The sequence below is a fragment of the Corvus moneduloides genome, chromosome 6 (assembly GCF_009650955.1).
Source record: "Corvus moneduloides isolate bCorMon1 chromosome 6, bCorMon1.pri, whole genome shotgun sequence".
Lineage (NCBI taxonomy): Eukaryota > Metazoa > Chordata > Aves > Passeriformes > Corvidae > Corvus > Corvus moneduloides.
In genome coordinates, this window is record NC_045481.1 from 14,469,741 (window position 1) to 14,492,896 (window position 23,156).

At 40.1% G+C, this 23,156-nt stretch overlaps 1 long non-coding RNA gene across 4 annotated transcripts in view; it reads right to left on the reverse strand.

The window, feature by feature from the left end:
- The window catches only part of LOC116445014, a 166,212-nt gene that overhangs the window by 121,389 nt on the left and 21,667 nt on the right, over positions 1-23,156 (reverse strand). For 2 of the 4 annotated variants that reach the window (XR_004240619.1, XR_004240618.1), the window contains exon 2: positions 20,934-21,023. The exons of the other annotated variants lie outside the window; for them this stretch is intronic. This is a non-coding gene — a long non-coding RNA (uncharacterized LOC116445014). The remainder of the gene's footprint in view (positions 1-20,933; positions 21,024-23,156) is intronic. 4 annotated transcript variants of the gene reach the window in all.

Below are 23,156 nucleotides of genomic sequence, written 5' to 3' on the forward strand. Positions count from 1 at the left end.
CCAAACAGTGGTAGGTCATTAACCGTTCTATTCAAAGCTAACATATGTGCAGACCAAAACAAAGGCCCTATACTTCTTAGGGGTTTAGGCATACAAAAGAAACTTTTCATTTAGCCCAGTGTTAATATGATCTCTTTTTGAACAAAACATGTATGATATTCACTGAACAGCCAAGATCTCTGTTCATTCTCCCATACCTAAAAACAGCAAAGGGGTTGAGGAGACCACAGGGACCACAGTACCAGCACTACTGCTCATGAGCACAAGAATTGGTCCATTAAAAAAAACAGGAGCAGGCACTATCATCCAGAGGATCAGCCTCCTTCCTCTAGCACAACAACATCCCAGAACAACCAGCCCTAAGGGGAATTTCCAGACACAGGAGAACTTATTCAAAAATGGAAAGCACAGAAGATTAAAGATCTTTCATCCAAATTTGGTATTATGACTGTAACAAACAAACAGATAACCCCAATGCCCAACCAAACCAAAATAAAACCAACACAAAGCCTTAAAAAATAAATAGGCAACACATGTTCTGACTGAGAAAGAGTGCAGGAAGTCAAGACCCACACAGTAGAATGATGATGAATGACCAGAAAATACATTCTGATAAGTTTGACCCCATATCATTGTAATGCAAGATATTTTCCATATCAAAATTGAACTCTTAGGTAGAAAACAGGGGAAAAAGTAATTGGCTTTTGTGAAAGTGGCCAATTTTAGCAGACAGCAATTGTTTCTGGTATGTAAATCTGTTTCTGTCTCCAGATAATACGGAAAACAATTACTCACAGAGAGAATGCTTTTAAACATGTATCTTTGGCAGGATCTCTCTCAAGAATAGTTTATTGCATTGAGTCTTGGTGGTGAGAGAAGCTAATTATTTCCATCAAGAATCTGTAGGACAATAAACTAACTCCTCATCTAGCAACAAGCATTAGAAATTCATTTGAGTATTAAAAATAGAAAGCAATTTATGTTTTATTCAATTTCACACAATAATCTTGAGATTTTCCCAACTTTAAGGTTATTTCAAACATAGCTTCTCTGGTTATAAAAGTTGTGCAAAGATACTTGGAGACTGACTTCCACCAGGGAAAAGCTTGGCAAGTACAGAGTAGGTTGGAGCAGAGGCAGGCTCCCCTTCAGTTCATCTTGCTGGTTACAGACAGAAAAATGCATAAGTTCATATCTCAGCTGTTCCAATACTCAAGGTATTTGGGCAAAGGAAAGTCTACCGGGCACTTAATTCAGCTGCTCTGGAAGACTGTTAAGCTCAAAGACAACTGTGAAGGAGTTGCACACAAACTCCAGAATGCAGTTCTCAAACAAGCTTCATGAGGAATAAATTTCATTGCACTAGTGCAATGTGTTTTAACAAATGGAAACCGCTTTGTTCCACCACTTACTTTAAGGATGCTGGCCACCTTTGATGCAGTGAGGTGTGCTATGTGTCCTTAACTTTCACTGCATGGTCACGTAAGGAATTTTTTTCTCCCTTGCTTTCTTTTTTTAAGCTTTACTAACAGAGAAAGAAGAAAAGGCACACCCAAAGACTACAGAGTCAAACAAACACAGGCAGCCAGTCAGGTTTTACAGCTCAAAAAGCATCACTGAAACATGGTTATACTGAGTCCCTGCAGCATTCACCACTGTTGCTGTCACTGTGTTGACCAAAGCACAATGTATTTCTTGCCTTGTGGTCCACTACCCCACATTCCATAATGCATTTATTTGCGGATCAGGACTTTTGACTATCGTAGCAGCTCAGAGGCAAAACTGTGAGATAGCTGCTACATATCAGTGTCCTCGAGTTTCCTCGTTGACTTTTCTTGACTATGTAGTTGTTTTTCATGTAGGAAAAATGCATCGAAGAGTCTGAAAACACAGCCATACCATTTGGTTTTAATGCCTTTCCTGTATTTATCCACAGTTCTTCAGCACTTATGAAAGGGCTATTGAGCCACTTCACTGCAGGAAAGGAGGGCTCATGCTGCAGCCAGACACTGTTAGATATGGGAAAACGTAGCATAAGGAACAGCTTGCTCTTTACCACAAAAAACCCAGTGTTGTTAAGTTCCTAATCTTAGGTTTTCAGTAAAAGAGAATCCCTCATGAGTGTCGTGGAAGAAAAAATCTCTGAATGCACCAGAAAAGTTTGTGTGGTGGGTTTTGGTTTTTAGTTGTTGTTATTTGTTCTGTTTAAAAAGGTGCAAATGCTGTTCCATTATGATTTGTTTTAAACAGTATTTCACTAGATAGCTGGCTGATAAAAAGCATTGCAGCAGCTGTGAACGCTTCTTCTTTTCTTTCCAGTACCAATTTCTTGTGTGGTTAAGAGCAAGTGGTGGTGGAGTGAAGAACATACGAGAACTTGGAGACACATTGAGACATTTCAGACACCTTCTGTCAGTGGATTCAGTCCAAGGAGAGAAGAGGGCAACTAGTTTTTCCTCACCTTTCTATTAAGAATTTCTGCTGATCTGTATGCCCCATTACAAGGCATTTAACAAAAATAAGCCTTGAGTAATTTCACAAAACTTATTCAAATTACTCTAGAAAGTATCCCTTAACACCAGGAGGCTATTAAAGCAATGCTTGATTTCAGATTCTGTCGCATTGCTGAATCCTGGCTTCAATACAGTTACACATTTAAAATGCAGTTTAAATAAACATTGAGGATTCAAAAATCCCACAGCATCCACTTAGCTCATTCAGCCCACCCTTCATACTTATCCATCAGCAATTAAAGACAAGATACCATGGTGACTGAAAGAGGTTTCACAGGTTTTATAAGCAACTGCATCTTCTTTCAGTACTTCTGTGGTTTATCAGGTATTTTCATTTCAAATGAGGGAAATTTGAGACCAAAAGTGTTTCAAGTCCATTCTACTGTACCGGAGCATTTTGTCCTGCTCCTTAAGTAGTATCAAAAACCCTGCAGTTATCACAGTTCCTGGCCACCAATTAAATAACTGCAAAAGTCCAGAATTTGTTGTACATGCTTTGGATTGCAGCCAACACAAGATCCATTTGTTTCTGATGAGCAGCACATATTTAGATCTAGAAGAAAAATATTCTGTGATGAAAAGAGGAGCAGCATTTTCTTGCATTGCTTAGTCTGAATTCTTTTCTGTACTGCAGATAGAAATAAATCTTTGGAACTGGAGGAGAATAAATTTGGATGCAAAGAACAGCCCTCAAAGTAATTAGAAAGCAAATAACACTCCAGATGCAAATGGGGATGCGAGATGCACAGAACTAGAGGCAGGGTGATACCACACAAGACAAAGTTTAGTAAAGGATGTTAGAGCATAGCTGGAAAGATTAAATGGAAAGAAAAAAGAAAGACTTTACTAAAAACTATCCCCTGATAATGCCTCCAATCATGCATATAAACATGCTTTTAATTTGCAACACTATAGCATTTCAAATGTTTCATGAGTTGTGAAATTTAACAAGAGCTATCATGCTTTAGGCTGAATATGTTTTGTTTTTGCCTAGATTACTGAGCCAGACACAATGAGTTTCAACTCAATGCAGCATTCATGCGCTAACATTTTCCCTGGTTAATGTTTTCTTATGTATGGACGGACAATCAATGGGAAGTGATTAAACAAACCAATTATTTATCTGCTACACTTGACTGCTTCTCCTCACCCTTCAGGAACTACACCAAGTCTGATGCCACATCTCCCTTGTGAAACATCTCGGTCATTTCTGCATGCACGCTTCTCCGGTGTGGCTCAGCCAAAGGAGAGTGAATGCCACCAAAATGCTGTCTTCATGTATGGACTTGACAACTGGTGTCTTAAAACCATTTAAAATTTTGGGAAGTGGTATCACAGGGTGCTTGGATTTTACTCAACAGAAGCAACAAGCTTTGCAACAGGAAATCACACCATGTCAAAGTATTTATATGCTTGAATATAAATCATTAAAGTTGGAAAAGACCTTTAAGATCACCAAGTCCAACCGCCAACCCAATACCATCACCATGTTCACCATTAAACCACGGCTCAGGTGCCAGATCCACACTTCTTTTGAACACTTCCAGGAAGGGTGATTCCACCACTTCCATGGGCTGCCTGTTCCAATGCTTGACAACCCTTTCTGTGAAAAAAAATTTCCTAATATCTAATGTTTCTATCAATAGAGTTTCAGAAATATCATTTCAGTCTATAAGAAAAGTAAAGACAAAAACCCTAAAATTTGCTAGTGAAAAATACATTTTAAATCTCTTTCTGTGTATTTTATCACACACTGGAACATGAAACATATAAGAAGAGGGAGTCCTGATAAGTTCAGTTTTACAGCTGAGGCTTTGGACTAATGGCTATTATCAGGCAACTGATATGACCTTCAACTCTTACACAAGATGCTGCTAAAACAAAATATTCTTGCTTAGACAGTCAGAGCAGAAGCCTGCCTGGAAACCCAAAGAGTTCTAGAAATAAATGCTGGTAAAGCAATATTCTTAGCAGATTGGTATAAATATAGTAACCCATCACTCTTCCAAAGAGCACAGAGCAAGCTGGGGACCATAAAATTGCAGACCAGCATCCCTGCCAGAAAGATCAGAGAATGTTGTCCTGTTGGTAACTCTCACTCCCTGGCCTATTTTAAATCATGTCTGAATATTATTCTAACATTAGTGTTACTACTAAAGCCACAAAGATTTAATTTACTGGCATTAGGGAGAAAAAAAAAAAAAAAAGAAAGCTAAAAATATTAAGACAACATAAGGCCAGATTCTGATTGAAGCTATACTGAGCACATGCATTAACCCCAGTGACTTCAGAGTAATTACACAAGGTTGCTAAAATTAGCATCTTGCCCACAGCACTGAGCAAATTAGAAATGCATAGACACAGATGAAAGGAGAGACAGGAACTGAGAGCAGCAAGACACTGCCCCCATGTAGTCTTTGCTGTGCTGCTGACAAGCAAAAGGAATTTGGGAGAAAAAGCCATTCCATCCCAACTTCTCCCCAGGAACCTGAGCAGGAGGGTGCTGTGGGTGGAAGGTACCTTTTAACAAAAGAGAGAGGCGTAGTGGAGAGCTCAGGAAGCCTTTCAAAAGGAAAGACAGCAAGTTTGCCTGCCAGGCAGGTTTTTGCAAGATCTCATCATTCTATTTATAACACCACATGCCATGTTACATTACATCACACCACGGCAGATGCACACCACATGCAACAAAACGCATTAGAAACACTGTGGGTTCTCTCCAGAATAAATGCCCACAGCTCGCTGTAGCAGCTTAAAGGCAAGTTTTCCAGGAAGGATTTGAAATTCCTTGGCAAAAATTTGTAACCTACGGAGTTAACTTTCACATTCTGCCAGCTCAGCGCTTGAGAACTCAGAGTATCTATCAACGCCCCCCTGTGTTACCTCCTCACCATTTTAGTTTGTTCAGGATTTATTCCTGCCTTTTTCTCCAAGAACAAACTGCAGTGTAGTTTTTCTTACATTTAACTGAGTTTAATTCCTCTGTCTATTCAGAAGCTCGTCCAGGAATCCTGTTTACGCCATTAAAGCAAACAGTCACTGGTAACACTGCAGCAAATCTGGGATGGCCCAGATGTTCTGGGGCAAACCACAGGCTTCAATGCACTCAGGATGGTGACTGGACATAACTCTGGACAGCCTTACCTAGTCACACCTCTTTTGAAGTGAGGGTTGTATTGAAGTGGATGACCTCTGGAGGTTCCTTCCAGACTGAATTGTGGGTTTATGATTCTCAATATATTTCCTAGTGATGTAGGTACTGTCTGCCACTAATATAAAAGCCATGTGTATCACTTAAATTATTTACAGTATTTGCTTTGCTTTGATTTATTGGGTTCAGCATTCTCTAAAAGTAGAACAGGCAACACTAGCTGATTGACTTGAACAAGTGCTTGCTCTTCACAGGAACACATTGATAAAAATGAGTCCAATGGTTCATTTCAACTTCTGAAACCTGAAAATAGCAATTGTAAAACAACAAGATGAGAAATTTTATGAAGGCAGGGAAAAATTGAAAAAAAAATGCATCCCATTGCTATAGAAGTGAGATACAATCAGAATCAACAACTGAAGGAGAGAGTTGCCATCTCCTTCTAGGGCCTATCCAGATACAAACAGCTTTGCACTGGTGCCAGTTAAGTCCTTAGAAAAAATGGAAGGTAAACATGCAGTTAAAAAAACCCTATCACTTTGAAATCCCTAGGAGATTATGCATGAAAATCCTTATTAAATACATATTACCATGTTTTGAGAAAAGGACTACGTGAACACACAATTAATTGAAGACTGCATCACAGCAAATGTGCACAGTGGCACTGAAGAAAGATTGCAAGGCACACTCTCAGTTGTTATTCCGCACATTCTGTAAGCTTGATGTTGTAAATGTGTTGCTGTTTGTTTACTACAGCACTTTTTTACAGAAATAATATTTTCTGTAGTGTCAGAGCTCATCCCTAAGCAGGGTTTCCATTTCACTTAAGAGATGGAAAACATGGAAGTAGTAGTTTTGGCATGAATTTAGCAAGTGGCATAAGGTTGCTAATACTGCAACATGAAGGAAATTTTAATGAGAATTAAATAAAAGCAAGCAAGCCAAAAGTTATGCAAGGAAAAACAAACAAAGAGGTTTTAGAGATATTTTGGAAAAAGCAGCCAGCATGATTTCTTTCTGGTATTTTCAGAACATGTGGTATTATCTGTGTTTGCTCTGGTGAGTCAGGTAGCCAACCAGCAGCCTCAGTTCTCGGTGCCTATTTAGTGTCTGAGATAAGCAGTGTTTAGTGAGCAGTGTTTGTTGATTCCAAGCATAAAAGGATCTCATCTCTCCACTCCAGTTAATAGGATTATATATGCCAGGCAATTTGTGGTGTGTCAAATGCCACATTGAAATCTTTACTGAAGTAATTGTTTAGTCTTCAGATTTTGAGTCACAATCACAGACAGTTTTTGCCCAGAGCTTGTCTTATGGAAAAATAATGTCTTAGGCTACCAGCAGAGCAAGTGAAAGTAGGTCTTTAATCAGTTTTTTTTAAATTTAAACCATCTAAAGCTATACCTGCTTATATTTCATCTTGCCCAAAAGTGTATCCAAAGAAAATAAGTGGTATTCCATGACAACAGATGGGATCATGGCAGCTTTTGTGAGGAAATGCCCTGACTCAGTGCCAATTGCCTGGACCTTTACTTCATATCAGTCCTAATACTACCAGTTCACTCGAGTGGAAGAGCCTCAAGGAAGCTATGATTCATTTCTGGGTAAAGCACTAGACAATAGTGGAAATTCAGAAAAGGTTATTGGGTCAAGACTGATGCTTTCCCTTTCTCCAGTTCTCTACACCTTAAAAGTGTTTTGGAAGAAGACAGGGTGTGATCCAGACAAAAGGTTGGTGCTTGATTCTTGCTGTATGTCCCCTGTTTTTTGTGCAACAAATATTGCAGCAATTTTCTGCCATAAAGAGGATATTCAGGATCCTAAATTGCTGCCTGTGTTTGCATTCACGTAGTTCTTAAACCTGACAAAGACTCTTTCAAAAAAATAAATCTATAATCTCCAAGCAGGGATGAAGGAGATTGCATAGGTGCCTGCTGCATTTTCAGAGCTCCACTCTTATTTCACTGACAGGTGGATGAATGCAGATGCCTCCTGCCTCTCCCAGTTTCACCCATAGCACACAGTTCACGATGTGAGCACGAACCAGTGCAGAGATTCTCAGTAAGACTTCTCATCCCTCTTGCTTTCTGTGCTCTTCTCTCTGAAACAGGGTTCTGCAGACAGTGCTGAGCATCCCTGACCTGCTTCCTGCAGGTTGACCCACTGTCACACTAACTCTCTGCTGAAATTTGTAACCAGCTAACGAGACCACCAGCAACACTAGAGTGCTATTTCTTGGCTCACAAAGCTGGGTTTCCTGAAGGACAGTGAAATTCACCTGTAAACAGTCGGGGGGTTCTTGGTTTCAGTATTCAAGGGAAAGGGAAGTGTCCAGCAAAACACAACAGTTCCCTACTGGCTACATTTTTACTTAGTTTAAAAAAAAAATTAAGGAGGATTACTTCACTTTAATCTCATTGCCATCAACGAAAACTTACTTGCAGCAAAATGCCCTACAAATTCATATGTGTTTCTCTGTTTACATTCCCCTTATTCAGCCACATGTAGTCCTTCCACTGACACTTGTCTGGGGATAAATCAGAAGTTTGTTTGCTTCTAAAACACTGGCTGAAACCTCTATCCAGAAATCCCACTTTAAAAAGATAAGTAATTTAGCTTGTCAATCACTATTAAAAAAAAGTACCACTAGCAGTGTACATAAACAAAATTAAATACAATATTTCCTTCTCAAACTATGTTAATTTCACAACCTTTTCACCTCAATAGTTAATTTTAATAGATCCACCAACTTAACTCAATTTTTCATTTTCATAACCCCTCTTAAAATAACACTGAACTCATAGTTTTAGATTGCTGAGTCTTGCAGGGTGGTGATGCCCAAAGTGGATGGCCACCAGCCTGGTGAGAGGAGCCAATTCAGCCCCAGGAGCCATTCCTGGTTCACCAGCAGCCTCTGCTCTGGCACCAAAAGCAGTACAGCCCTAAGGAATGGAAGAAATTCCTGAAGGGCCTCCACAACAAAAGATCTCTGCAGAAAGCCTCCTGTCTCCAACTCTTTTAAGGTTCTAACTATTTTTCCTGATAAAGGCCACTACTGCTGTATGTTTAAATAACAGCTGACCTCACACCATGTGAGCTCACCTAGTCTAGACTTCACATGTTCACCAGCTCCTCACTCCATAGCTCACTGCAGAGTTGCTTCTCAAGCACAATAAAACAGCATACCTAAAATGCACATTTCCAGCCTGCCACACACTCCCTGTCTTCCCTTGTCCCTTCTCCATCACCTCCCTTAGACCATCTCCCACACAGGCTCCTCTGCCACAGGGGGACCTGACAGAGGGAATATTTCTCTTGCTTTTAGCCTGAATCCTCAGGTTTGAACAGGGCTCTGAGACCTTGTACTGCTTGCTTTCATAGCCTTCCTCCACACATGTGAAAGGAGGACAGCATACAGCAGGCTGCCCAAATGCAGGGAGGAATTAACAAACCCAGACTCTTCAGTGAAACTCACCAGCACAACTCTCACATCAGAGTAAGGACCTGGAAGGTGTCTCAGGTACAGGCTCCCGAAAAGCATCCTTCTACTAGGCAAGCCTAAAGCAACCTCCTACTTCACTCTCACACACAGATGTGACACGAGACTGATAAATCTGTTGTTGTTGAGGTCAGTAATTTTGCCTGAGCTCTAACACTCTCACGGGATGCTTGCACAACTGGTAGAAGCCTTCTTACCATTGCCATGTCTGTCTCAGCAGAGATTATCAGGAGAAATTGGACTATTTCTTGTGATGGCAATCCAGTTTGCTAATGCTTGTGTTTAACAGGTGCCAAGATTTGCTTTTCTATCAGACAGCTTTAAGTGACAATGAGTCAGAAATACACAAAAAAAGTCAAAGAATCAACACAGCCTTAATCTACATCTACAAGGTCCTGAAGTGGAGATTAAAAACTTTTGTTCATGTTGCACAACAGAATCTGCTTAGCTGATTCTCACTGGCCACAAATTAATTTATAATATATGTAAGTGAACTCCTATGCTATTTTTAATTATTGCAAATGCCCTGGAAATTTTAATGGCAATAACTGTTTGGGGAAGATGTTGAGACAAATAGGATTTTAAATTTTTTTAGATATCATCCACAGCTGGAGAAAGAATATACCAAATGTTTTAACACATCTTTGCCAGTCAATGAATAAGCTGTGACAAGGTAAGAGTGTTTGAGTTGTTGGAAGGTTTTTTCGTCTGATCAAACCCAGCTACATCTCTGTCAATGGCAATATTTTTCCCCAGCAGCTCCTGCAGGTACAGATGCAATTTAATCCTGAGTCTCCCTTTCACAGTAATTCCTCTTCAGTAACTTGCTGTCTCATGTGCAGTCCAACCAGCAGAGAGTGAAGGCTGGACGTTCAGTGGGAATATCCCTGCAAAGACAGAGCTGAGGGAGAGCTTTGCCTGCCACCATCACAGCATGTTTTGCCTCTGGTCAGGGAGATGTGGCCACAGGCAGAAATCCAGTCAACTGCACAGAGCAGTGACTAATAGCAAGCTGAACTCAAGCTAGAAAACATTTCACATGACTAAGTACTACTTTAATAGGAAAATAAACCTTTATCCAGAACCACCCAAAAACACTTATCTCCAGTACAACGTGGCTCTTCTCTTCAGTACGAAGAGAGAAAGGAATATTATCCCCATTTTGGGACCCAATCAATCTATCACTACTTGACAGAGTCCTGTTTGCCAGCGAAGCTGTGCGCACTGTCAGCACTTGTCACACATGCAAAATAAAAAATACATGAAGTCTGATCTTTTTAATTGAAGCTGATACTATTAACTTCATGCAAGTGTGGAGTAAAAAACCTGCACACACTTGGTTGACAGATGGTAACCTCAGGAAGCAGCAGTTCAGCTGGAACTCCGAGCCAGCATTCGGGAAGATGAGCTACATGGAGACAGACCATTGGTCACATGGAAAATCCACAGGCAAGGAAAGGACCCAGCATAAATTTCTCACACCTTCAGTCATTATTCTAACTATATGGTCTCAGCCTCAGGTTTGAAGGCACCTTTTAAACAATTACAGCATGGGCAGGTTTTATTACATGGTTTATTACTCAGGGGTTTATGTTGCACATTTTACTGAATCAGTGCTTCCAAAAGTTGTTCTTCTGGACAGCAACTGATGTTTTCATAGCCAACAATAGCTTTCAAGGTCTTTTAAGAGCATAAGTATTTATTGATACATAAATTTATAGTAACCTAATATTTTTAAGCAGTCTTTCATGATCCAAATACTTTACAAGATTTTTCTTATTTGCTAAAATACAGAACCACAATATAAACATCAGATATATTTGTAGAATTTTGGAAAAGAAGACATTTTCATTATTTTTATGTTATCTAATTTCAGTGCATTTGTTTTAGATTTAATCCTACTGTAAACATACATGATATGTGCTTGTTCCCTGTGACAAATTATGTTTTGGACTTGGAACAGTCTAGCCCTGCAACCTCTGGCAAAACATTTCCCATTTTTTCACAAGTTCCACTCAAACCTCCTTTTATAAATTATCAACACTTGAAGGCAAAAAGGTTCATAAACTAGGGAAAAAGTATCCTGGATGATTTTCTGCCCTGAAACATTGAAGTGAACATAGCACAGAAAATACTCAGTGTGGTAAAATAAACCTCCCAGAGCAGGGTTAGAGACCCAGATTCCACACACTAAACCCATGGGCATTTGTGTACGTGGACCAAGAAGGCATATTGATAAGCATTTGTGATGGTCCATCTATTACTGGCTTTGTAAAACCTTACAATCCCTATGTGTAGAGATAACTTTCCACTCAGCAAACCTGCTTTGGCATTTTCATTGTCTGACGTCTTTCCCACTTGAGCTTTAACCCAGGCCCCTGGGTATTCAGCCCAATGATCTACCACAGGAGGAATTCCAACTTGCAAAAGGGCAAACAGGCATTTTGGATGGTACATGTCAGGCATTTTCAGAAATGCTCAAAATCACCCTGGATGCATTTTTAATATTAAAATCACTACGTAATCCCACACTGACATTGTCCTCTCTGTTATTTTTAGATCTGGAGCTTTTCAGGTGAAAACAGAGGTTGCATAAGGGCTGGCAAAAGGGGATTCCTGCCTGAGTTTAAAGTGCAATGTAGATTTCTTTGCAAGTGCCAAGATTAACCTCTCACACTCTACAGTCTCTGATATCATAATCCTAGCTGCAGTTTCTGCAGGTAACATCAGAGCAATGGTCAAAGGCCACGTGCTGATGTTTTCCAGACATACACACTGTCCCAAATCTTTGGATCATTAAAGCAAATAGCACCAGTTAGGCAAAAAGATGGCTAAGGACATGAAAGGGAGATCTATGTATACTGCAGCCTTTTGCTGAGGTGCCAAACACAAGGGTGGTGCCCAGCAGAAAGGTGTGGAGGGAGCAATGCTGGGGGAGCACCGTGCTCCCCTTGGCATGCCTTTTGTAGTTGCAATGTCCCTGGAGCTCTGGAATTTGTGGTTTTTTCAAGCCTAACTCAAAGCAGAGCAGTAAAAGCAGCCTTTTGCTGAGCTGCCCAGCACATGGGTGGTGCCAAGAAGAAAGGTGTGGAGGGAGCAATGTTGGGGCAGTGAGGTGTTGTTTCTTTGCAGTGAAATGGACCTAACCCTGCCAAAATGATACTCATTGAAATCCCAAAATCAGAGAACGAAGTGAAATGAAGAGACAGGGGAAGAAATTGATGAAATGAAATGCTAAAAAGAAAAAATTCTGAAACGAAGTGAAAACAGTAAAATGGCATGGGATGGCATGAACTGCTGTGAAATGGACCAAATTTTGCCAAATTGATACTCACTGAAATCACAAGATTTCATTTCATTTCATGAAAGCAAATAAAATCTCAAAGTTAGAGAACAAAGTGAAACAAACTGACTGGGGTTTCCACAATTAGGCACTGGTATAATCCGAATACCAGTGTATTTGCATGTTCTGTTCTAACAAAAGACATTCAGCACATGGAAAATACTGATTATTGACCTTAAGCCATAGCTTCAGCATGAGATAGGTTTATCCTCCTGTCCTGGTTTTCGGGTTCATGCCTTCTTCATGCCCTACTGTTAAGTGAGGAGATATTGTCAGCTGTCCTTGGAATCATTGTGGCTCCTCCCAAGAGGAGACTCAGGTATGTGGGGAGGGAAGGAGCTCCCCCATGGCTGAGGCAGCAGGGATCGTGGGGATCATGGAGGAGAGATGTCCCAGCCACAAACCAACCCATCACGATTGCAAACCTCCTTTGGCTTTACGTGGGCTGATCAAACACAGGACAACCTGATCCACCATGGCACTGAAGGAAGTCCTGTTCAGAGTGACACTTCAGGCACTCATTAATGAAGTGAACACAGGGGTTTTCAACCCAAACAGTCTCCACTTACAGCTTGCTTTTAAGTAGGCTACAAAGACTTCACTACCAGAGTGGTTATGACTGCTAATGTTTTGTTCCACAATCAGATCTTAACAAATTTGTGAAACAAAGTTCCCTGATAAAGAAAGAAACTAAAAAAAAAATTTAAGATTATAAAAAAGCTTTGAATAATTCCTTAAGGAAGGCTCAAAAAAGATTCAGACACTGTAAAAAAAAAACCCTGTGTCAGAGAATAAACTGCAAGGTGAATAATAACTATACTGTGTTCAGAAATTAAAGGTTGGATATCACTCTAGGGCTGTATTTGGAAGTTCAGGCAGAAAGCAAGTGCTGACAGCAAGGAGCTCTAACTCAGATGAGATGGTTTCAAATGGGCCATCTGGCCAGCAAAGCCATTGGCAATTGGAAAACCTGAAGACACCTCATTATATCACATCACAACTGAGACTGTGACTCTGTTTCCAGCTCTCCTTGAGAAAGCTTGCCCAGACACACAGAACCCAGGCAACAGCTTCTCTTGGCAGTTTAAGGAAAGAGGAGGAGGGAGGGAAAAGGGAAGGAATGAAGCTTTTCCATTGTGGAGTCACATAATAAACCATAAAGGACTATACTTAATCTCACAGCATCTAAAGGAGCCTAGAGAAGTGAAATTGTACTGTTCTCAAATATTAAATCTTAAAGAAGATGGAGATAAACTCCTTTTTGTTCAGCACTAAGAACCAGTTTGTAGCACCTGCAAGAGGATGTTTCTAACACCATTTATTCCCCATGTTTAGCGAATACATCGGATCTCTGCCCCCACCCTCACTGCAGTATAAATAAGCTTTTTGAAAAGGTGGATCAGCATGCATTTTAATAATTGCCACTCCTATGTCCTCTTGCACTGGGAATAAGAAAGATGGGAAATCTGTTTCTACTGGGAGTAGCTCACCCCTCCAGCAGCCTCTTCTCTCCCACAGCAGGCAATCTGGTGCAGAGGACATCAGCATTCACGGCCCACTTTGGAAGCCACAATATATACCTTGCTGTTCATCTGTAACAGTGAGGGCTGGAATTACCAAGACACTGGCTCTGTTTCTGGTTTCCTGCAAGTTGATGATTTAGCTTTTACCTTGTGGATTAACTTCAGTCAGTGGGAAAAGTTTATGCTAAATACCTTCGTGCAATCATGTGATGAAATTCCCAGTTGTTCTTTTTTGTAAAGTTTGCTTTGTTTCTACTGTTCTTTCTTTACATGATTTAATCTCCTTGGATGCTCTTCATAATTTATTTTTAAATTCTAGGCATTTTTATGCTTCCATCAATTTTTATTATATGTAGGATTTACACTTTTTTCTGTCCAATTCAGATGCATAATGCATTACTTTGGTTGAAAACTTCTGCAAGTTCTCCAAGACTGCACAATGTTTAAAATAAAATTATTTCCCACACTAGTCAGACCAGCAAATTTAATGCCTCAAGCGCTGTAATAACATGGTTTTAAATAGACTGCTGAAATATTAATCTTAGTGTTCATTTTTCTTTCCTTCTCTATTGTTTGACTTTTCTTCTTTCTGTCTATGTTTCAATATCCTCTGGACATCATCACACCCACAGGATGATTCAGATGTTGGCAGAGCTGTGTGTTTCAAGCTGCACTGTGGAACATATTCCTTATTCTTCACATGGAGCCAGTTCTCTTTGAAACATCCCCCACCTGTCTTTCAAAAATGGCTTCTTCAAGTTTAAGAATCTATTTGTATTAAAGTTTGTAATACTGTAGGTACCTTAGGTGACCAAACTGTAGAATTATCTTTTTCTTTGGGCTTGTTATTCCCCTAGCTGTTCTGCAAAGTCAAAAAAAAAGTAAATGAGTCCCCTAGCAATCCCCTTGGTGCAGGAAAGTCATCAGACTGAAGTGATGTTGTGAAATTGGGTAGCAAGAACCAGCAGCAATTTTGAACCAGTAGCATTAGAAATCAAGAAAGATGCTATTTAAAGAAAGACTCTGTTCAGGCAATCTTCTGGAAAAGTTTTATTTTGTACCCCAAGATGGACTGGCATTCAGACTGAGCTTAAATTGGTTATTTACTTTCAATATGCAATTATTCAATGCATAGAATTTTCAAATGTTAATAGCATAAAAGCATTTCTGTAACTATGATTTTGTGTCATCTACCTGATTTAGTCAAATGGTTATAAACTGCATATGAATGTCTTAAGGCTAGAAATTGGAAGCCTTCAAATCATCCAAGGACACAGGTTCGGGAACAAAGACACAGTTGCAGAAATGGGAAGAAAAAATTTCAATAACTAACTTCTGGGCAAAGACACTTTTGCAAGAGGAATGGCAGTTGCCTCCAGCAGCAGGACCACAGGTCTGGTGGGCAGAAAAGCCCTCCTGTGCCTGCTTTTATCCAGAATATACTCAGTCCAGCAGAGACAGAAGATGCAAGACTGCGTCCCTTTGGATGTAGTATGTACTATCAGGCACACAGGTTTTTAGCATTGTTATTAGCAGAGACAAAGACTCCACTCCTGAGTGCTGAGGGCACATGCCCTTTGGATCAGCAGCTGAGCCTCCACCAACTCATCCAGCACAGGCCCTATGCCCTGCTCCAGGCATGTTTCCTGGGTGTAAGCACACAGTGATCATCCTAGACTTCTTTGAAAGACTGGATTTTATCCAAACTAAGCGTGCAAGGCCTGACCTTGACCTGTGATTTTGATCCCCACAACAAATAAGGCATTTGGTGCTATTTCTTTGGCTGTCTCTCCAGCTGCTTCTCCCTTGTAAGAACAGGCTGTTTGATGATCGCCAATTGAAGAAACACTTTTGGCTACTAAAAGGGATCCTTAAGATTATACCATGCCTTGGTGAGACACATGAAAACATTTCCTTCCTTTCCTTGGGGTTTTATGCCCTACTCTGGAGGGAGAAGATTAACACAGAGATTATTGTAGTAGAATATCACTTTTTACTCAGTTACTCTACAACGCAGTCAGATGCCTGGGAACAGAAAACAAAGATACTAGCCCACAGACAAAAGTATCTTCTAAACTGAGCCACCAAACCTCTGGCATGGCCAGACCAAGTAAGGACAGAGAAGGACTCAGCCAAAGATATTTCCTTTTACTTTTTCTTAGAGACAAAGGAGTAAAGTGACTGCACTGGATTGTTTTGGTCAAAGGGATTCGCATTCATATTCGTCTCAAAGCAATTTTATTACCTCTGCATACAGGTTTCATAATAACCAGCAAAGGAGAAAGGAAAGGCACCAGAAAAGTTCCAGGTCCAAAATAGCCACAACTGGACAACATAAGGGCTCTTTATGTCGTTTTATAGATTCTGCTAATGGGTGGAAGGAAAAAAAGTAAAAGAGTCTTTAAAAACTGTTTTAAAAATTGGAGATAGAAGGGTACACTTAAAATTTCCAGCCACAAGCAGTTCAGTTTTACTTTCAGTCTGCAATTATCTAAGACCTTATCTCATTTATATGGTAATAACTTGTGTCGTGTCAGCTCAACAAGCAGAGAGAGCAGCTCCGCAGCGCCGGCTCCTTGAACGCTCGGGCTGCGGCTCCCGGCGTGGGCTGCCGGTCCCCGCTGGGCTGGCAGTGCCCATCAGAATTGCCAATGAGCGCGGCCTCCGGGCTCTGAGGAGCCTACAAAGGCGGGGAACTTCTCGTCGCTATGCACTTAACGCAGCTCTTCTGGCTGCTACACACACCCGGCGTGAAAACGTTCTGAGAGATAATTGTTAGCCCAAGGAAGAGGAGACTTACTGCAGCAGTTTGGAATGAGCTGCGCATCAGTAAGGAGCAGCAAAACTCATGGCAAGGTTCAGAAATTATTCCTGAATGATTATTACAGCCATAAAGCTGCATTTTCTTTAAAATTCTAATTAAATCTAGACAAGGTGAGAAAAATAAATCAAAACAGATCTGGACACTAATGAGAGGTAAAGGCTTTGGTCTTTTGCAATTTCAAAGGTAATTACTAAGGGATGTCTTATCCCCTCACCACAGCAGAGGAGGAGCACAGAAACCTCTGGATTACAACTAACCCAATGGTTCTCAGATAAAATACTTTAATGTTAGACAGGTAGCAAACTAGCAAACATCAAGACAGAACAAGGAGCTGGAATAAAAGTAGTCCATATAGATAACAAACCCCACCATCACTCTCCTTATTGACAGTTCAGCTACTCTAACAAGGTCTTTCTCAAAGAAATTTTCTACGGGTTGGCCCATAACCCATTATCCATTTTGGAGCACAACAGAACATTTCCTTTTAACAAGTAATATCCCATCACAAACTAGACAGTGAGGTGTGGTGATCATGTCACAGCAGGTTGTGTTTTAGCGACTGCAATCATCGAGTACATACTTCCAGCCGACCCAGGACAGAAAAGGTTTGGTTTAAGGTGAGGAGTTTCATCAAAGTGTATCTTTAATGAAAATCAGGCAGCACATTGTTTGCTGGCATTGCTTTCTAAAAGTGTTCTGTGCTTCTCACTAGAGGAAAGTGTATTTTGAAGGCAATTTAGGAACAAGAGGACAACTAATGTTATTTGTGGAAAAAGAAATCAGAAGGGAAGACCAGGCTTTGGCTTATGCCCCTGTAATATTATTACACATTATGCTGGTCTTTTTCTGTTCCAGATGAGACAGAGGTGGATTTGAGAAGGATCAGGTCTCTGTGCACGCTCTCATTCTTTGCAGGTTATAGGAAGGTGAAGCCTGCTCAGATCACACAGCTGTTGGAGCACTGGGAGTTGCTGTTTTAGAAACACTGATTTAAAATGCTTTGTATTCAGAACATTGAGTTTTATGTGGGGTTTACTTACTGTATTTAAATGCAACAAGCAATTTGTACTGAAATGCCATTATATACCTAGGATTGCCAACGTAAAACAAAAGATTTAACATCAATATGTTTGAGGACTCTGTTATCCTTTTACACAGAGAATGTTTCACACAAATGCCTTAATCCCTACCACTTCAGGGTGAGCCCTGAGCCCCATAGGCTGGAGTCTTTAAGATGCCACTTAAAGTTTCTGACCACCAGGAAGGGTTAGGTCTGCACCACCTAATCTCTAAAAGCATCCCTTTAGCCACAGGTGCTCCAAATGCATGTTAAGAATGTAAAATTAAGGTCAGCAGTTCAGAAAGGCTCTGAAAGGGATCTGGAAGTTTTCCTGGAAAGGAAGCTCTGCCCACCATCACAGCAATTACAAAACCCATCTATTTCCACCCCAGCAAAATCATGATACCCCTAATCCCAGTCATATCACAAGCTACTGGAAGTGCTGGATCATGGAGTACTGTACTGGGGCATAAGGAAGTAAATGGCAGAGGCATAATCAGAGGGGATGGAGGTACTTCTGTGAAACATTGGTATCAAGATGCATGCCATCAAAAGAGAAGTCAGTTCTGGACAATCAGAAGCAGCCTCAAGAGAAGTGTGTGAATAGCAGACTACATAAATTGTTTTGCCTTAGCTGATACAAACAGATCTTAGTTAATAGGCACGGGTCAAGAGATTCAGCTGTTAACCATAAACACAGAGGATTCAGTCTTCTGCCAGCTCAGGAGCCAGAGAAAGATTTTTGATAATGAGCAGTTGTGAGATATGCCACCTCTTAAAAAGTAAAAATAAAACATACAGAAGCATAAAACCTCTTATCAGTTGAGAACAACAGCATCAGTAATGAATTTTCACTATTAATAAATCCTGCCTCCAGAGCTTCTCCAGAAAGCTTAAAAATATTTCATTGTGTTCCATTCTGAGAAGTAATCCAAAAGAAGACTCCGAAAATCTTGAGGAAATGTGAAAGAACTGTTCGAAGTGTAAGATTTTTAAATACTAATAGCTTTGAGGAAGAATTAGCACTGTTTATCTCTGATTGCATCAGGAGTGGAATATCTATGAGAGGGATTTAATGAGCAAAACATCCAGTGTAGTGCTATTAAATGCTTCTCAATCACAGTAGGGTAATACTCCAAAGCCACTGCAATCACGACACTGCAGCCTTAAGCAGAGAGAGCATTGGAATTTCCTCCCCTATCAGTGGAATGCAGTGGAACTCCCCCCCACCCCCACCCACCATCATCCAACATGGACAAATTCAAGCCTAAAATATCACGCACCATGTCCACATAAAGTAATCTCATGTCACAGAAAACATCTTGCTTCTGGTACCTTCAGCACAAAACACGCACTCAGGGCAGAACAAAAAGCCAAGACAAGCATCTGGAAAGTTAAAAAAGTTAGGGCAAACCTCATTTGAAGTTGTAATGAACAACCTAGTCTCTAAAGGCTTTAAATGAATATCCTCAAACTCACTAGTAAACATTTTAAATATGTATTCACAGTCCTGTTGGATTCTAATGCTCCTCTGATGAATAAAGCTGATTCTCCTCCTCAGTAAATAATTCAGTGGCAAAGAATTTCTTGGCCTGGAAAAGAGATGAACAATGGGCCAAGACTTAAGTCTTTTGCTCTTTTGTTGAGTTGCCCTTTTCTAAGAGATTTTGGTCTCAATTTTGACTTTGTGGGTAGAGGTTTCTGCAAAAGAGGAAGTCACAGAAATAAAGTTAGAGTTGTTTGTATTCACAACTGCAGTTTAGTATCCCTTTTTTCTGACCTTTATTCTGTTAGTGGAAGAAGAAAGTGTTGATGGCATGAAAAGAGAATCAAGAAACATTATTTATGTGAGCTCCTGCCACAGGAGAGTAATTTTCATATTCAAGGACAAAGTGCAGTTTTGCTCTACCTGTGGTCAGGGACATTCATCTTGTGATACAGTGTTGCTGGTATTAGATACTTGCGAGTGCAAGACACCCAGAAACTTCACCTAGAGTAGAATCCAGAAAGCAAAATACTGTTCTGTGTTTCCAAGTGGGGGTTTATGTTTATTCAATGCTAGCACAAAGATGCAGCTAAGTACTGAAGAGCAATCTGGTTAGGATTGAGGCTAATCGTAATAAAGCTCTCCTAAAAAATCAGGCAACTCCAGTTTCCTCCCTGCTAGAAGAAGTATTCTTAAACCAGGGACTTTAAAGCAGACTAAAACCTTTCCCAGGTTAATTCCATTAGCCCTATGGGTCAGAACATGCTTAGTCCTAAAACACCACCAGGGCTGATTCAAACCCCATGGGAACCTTTTGGGTCAGATCATAATAAGGAACATAAGGGACAAGAAAAATGTATTCATTCTTGATAGTAAGAAAATGAAGGAATTTGAGCCACACATATTCTCAATATTGCTTTTGTGAGATGGTTATGTAGATCAAGGAAAGACACCAGCGAGTCTGAAACAGTCACAAGGCAGAAACCTCTTGATATGCACCTGAGCCTTCCTTTCCAAGCAGCAAAATTGCAACCCAACGAGCTTCTTTGAAAATTTGAGGTATTCACAGGCGTTTGCAGACTATTAGCAGAAGATCCTGCAAAGTACTAAAGCCACAAAGTACTAACCCACTGCTTAGATACAAACACAGTCAAAAAGAGGAGAGTTCCAACAGAAATGAGATGTACAGAGGCATGTTAAAAGACTGGTAACTTTTAGCAGCCAGGTTGGAGCTCTGCTTAAAATCTTCTGAAAAAAGGAAGTTTTGCGAACCCCTAAAGTTAAGAGGAAACCAAAAGACTAGATATCCCAGAGCCTCACCTCATTCGTCTCACTTTTTTTTCAAGTTTAAGTGTGTTTGGATCCAGCTTGTTTCTAGACAACTATAGGAAAAACCTTATTCCTATACAGTATTCTCCACAAATAACTCTTAAAAAAAAGCAAACAAAACATTTCTTTTTGCATTAATTCACAAAGAATTTTCCTCGTCAGTCAGAAAACTACACATATACAAAATTACATATGTACAACTGACCTTTTTTGTTTAGGACTTTATCCATGAAAGTTTGCTTAGCTGCATGAACAAATCTTCATGGGTGACTCCCTTCTGACTGTGATCTTGGCACTAGAAACAAGGAGTGACACAACAAAATGCTTCAATCTGGAGACATAATGCTAGCATCTTAAAGTCTAAACCAGATCAGTTCACAAACTGTAAGTGGAAAATAAACTTTAGAAAATAAGTAGATCAAAGCAGCTATCACTAGACAGTCTTCCAATGAAACAGTTATAGCTGTTGCATTTTGTAAATAGAGGCCATCCTCAGTTAAATCCCAGGAGTATCAGCCACATGTAAACCCCCCATCTGACAGCTTCTGTCCTTAACATTTCCCCTTTATCCCAGCCCCATATCACTCCAGCAGCAAGGGGGGTCATGCCTGTCTCTTGGGGACTAGAGTTTGCTCCAGACCAGAACTATCAAATGCTGCCCCACTCCTTTTGTGCTGGCCCTTGTGACTGCCAGGATGCCATGAAGGGCTGCTCCTTCCAGCCCTAGGAACCTGGGGTGGTCTAGTTTTGCCTCTGCTGAGCGTGTTCCTGCAGCCAGCAGCTGCAGAATATGGACAGGTGAACAAGGGCAGAGGGGAGAGCAGTACAAAGAAGGTGTCCTATGCTCAACCCACAAAGTGGTTTCAAGCATTTTCTTGCTTAACACTCTTATTAAACAATAGCTATACAGCAACTCACACACATTTTGGCTTGGTTTTGGGTTTTTTGTTTTGTTTTGGTTTTTTCCATATTGTTTGATTTTGTATTTTACTTAGACAGGGTGTGCCCCAAGAAATGCTGACTGTTCAGCTGGACCTTCCTTGTGTGCTGGGGGTAAAGGACAGAGTGACAAACATGGTGCTGGGATACCACAAGCACATGTCCCTGTCCTATGTATTTTTATAAGTGAACAGGCTCAGAAAGATTCCCTTATTTTTGAGGGGACAAACATTTCTTCAAAATTTCTTACTGGAACTTCTTATACAAAACAGAGAGAAATCCCTTCTGGATACTGCACACAAGAGCTCACATCAAAAGAGAGGCATGGAGGGGCTTATGGAGGTGATCAGAGGAGCATTTTCTCATGACAGAAGGCTGGAATTCTTGTCTTGCACAGTAAAACAGACTGAAAGAGGAGACAATTGCAGTCTGTAAGGCATCCAGGAACTAACTACCATGAGAGGAAAATAACTATTTAATTTTGTAGAGATATTTAGATAAGGATACTGTGTGAAAACTTGCCACAATCACATCCATCCTGTAAACTAGAAGAAGAATTCCAGTTATTAGGAGGATGAAGCTGGGGAACTCTCTTCCCAAAAATCATATTTTACAAAAAGGAAAATGAGCCCCAAAAAATTAAGCCCTCATTTTCATACATAAGTTTTGTGTCAGAGAAGGGAATCAGATACTGTAGACTTAAATGCCAGGCCAGGTTCCCTAAAACAAAATCAATATTCTTATTATTGAGGGTCAAATGTGTTGAAAAGATGGTTTGCTGGGCCAAATTTTGCAATCCAATGTAGGTGAAGTGAGAAAAGAAAACTAATGTGAGAAAACAGATTAGATTTTTATAATATTAATAAACAGTTAATAAATAATAAATAAATTGTTAGTGGTAAATCAGTACCACTAACCTTTGGAGTGATTAAAAAAATACTTTCCTTTGAGGAAATTATTTACATTTCTGACACAGAGCAATACCTTAGGATGCTACAGAATTAATCAAGATTTTTTGGCCAGTCTTTTCCTTCTTTTGCATGGCAAGAAAAACAATTTATTGATAACTTAGTGTATATGTTCTTCTGGGTTGGTTTTTTTTTCCTATTAATTTTTGGAATTATCAATACAGTCACGTCCTCAGGGAAAAACATCCATGATTGTAAAGTTCAGTTATAAACAAAAAGACTTAGGCACTTCTCTTTCTTCTGAACTCCTTTTGATTTGGGATTATCACCTGAGTGTAATTTTTTCCCTCACAGAGTGCTTGTCCATATGTAGACCTGCATTTTTCTTTCTCAGTGCCAGAAGAGATCAACGAGGATTTCTATTCTAGGATTCCCAAGGGTGTTTCCCTTATCAGTTTCATTGCCATGCCTATTTTATGTCAAGCCCTATACACTACTTGTTTAGTCAGATTTCTCTAAACCCTAATTCCAATACCAAACTCCCACATTTATCCTTTTCCAGTTAATCCTCAGATGTTCAG